The 1,229-nt window shown below is 36.8% G+C and overlaps 1 non-coding gene across 1 annotated transcript; it reads left to right on the top strand.

Annotated features, from left to right (window-relative positions):
* The first annotated feature begins 769 nt into the window (after positions 1–769).
* LOC113341825 lies at positions 770–873 on the top strand. The gene has a single exon (XR_003356163.1). It is a non-coding gene; the product is annotated as a small nucleolar RNA R71 (small nucleolar RNA).
* Positions 874–1,229: the final 356 nt, after the last annotated feature.

The raw sequence follows: 1,229 nt of genomic DNA, 5'->3' as shown, positions 1-1,229 counted from the left end.
TTGTGACTTATGTAGGACGATAGGCACATCATTACTAATCACATCAACATCTCCTAAGTCTTATACACGTGTCACAACATGCTTACCATGCTCACACAAATCAGAATCATCAACATCATCAGAAGAATTATTCTCATGCATCGGCAAATCAGTGGAAACATCACAACGTGACCCAGGTAGAGAATCAGACACAACAATTATATTTTCATGCATATTAGTGTCAACAGAAGATTCTATATTACCTAAGTCATCTTCATAGGACAGATGCACATGCTCAAAATCAGTATCAACATCACATGTATATGGAATACTAGAAGAAACATCATTCATGAAGGTCGAGGCAGAGAAGCCTAATGTATTTGAACCCAAAGGTTCCATAACATTTTCAGCATAGACATGTTCTTCTAACATAACATCATCATCATCATCATCATCATAGTAATATGCATACTTGTCCCTATTAGCAGTTGTGGTGTCATTAGTCAACTCATGTTCCTCTAGATTAGGTTCATATTCAATATCATACACATGAGAATGACTAGACATGCTATTTCCAAAGTTCAATTCATTACCACCAATATCATGTGACAGTGTCTCAGTTTCCCTAATGGACTCCCAGTGACGGGTTTTCTCTGCAATCTCAGCTAAAAATTTCCATGCATCATCCACAGTTTTATCAAGAAATTCACCATTACACATACACTCAACCATGGCTCGAGATTTAAAGTCTAGTCCCTCATAGAGGATAGCGACAAGTCTCCACTTCTCAAATCCATGGTGTGGACATTCGCTCAACAAATCATTAAAACGTTCAAAATAGTCAAAAACAGTTTCCTCATCCAACTGGACAAAACAATTGATATTTTGACGAATAGCGATGGTCCTATGATGTGGAAAAAATCTTTGGAAAAATTGATTAGTGAGTTGTTCCCAAGTGGTGATTGATTGTGGTCTCAAACCGTAAAACCATGTTTTGGCCCTTTCCTTTAGAGAAAATGTAAACAAACGCAATTTCAGAGAGTCTTCGGACATATGATCAGGTTGCATAGTCCGACAAATTTGTTCAAACTCTCTTACATGAGTATAGGGGTTCTCAGAATCGAACCCTCGAAATATAGGAAGTATTTGTATCATGCTTGCATTTATTTTAAAAAGGGTATTGGTTTGAGGTAATACAATACATGATAATGGAATTTTTATTGTGGGATACATGTATTCATGGAGAGCAC

The sequence above is a fragment of the Papaver somniferum genome, chromosome 1 (assembly GCF_003573695.1).
Source record: "Papaver somniferum cultivar HN1 chromosome 1, ASM357369v1, whole genome shotgun sequence".
Classification (NCBI taxonomy): Eukaryota; Viridiplantae; Streptophyta; class Magnoliopsida; order Ranunculales; family Papaveraceae; genus Papaver; species Papaver somniferum.
This window is presented reverse-complemented; position numbering and strand designations above follow the sequence as displayed.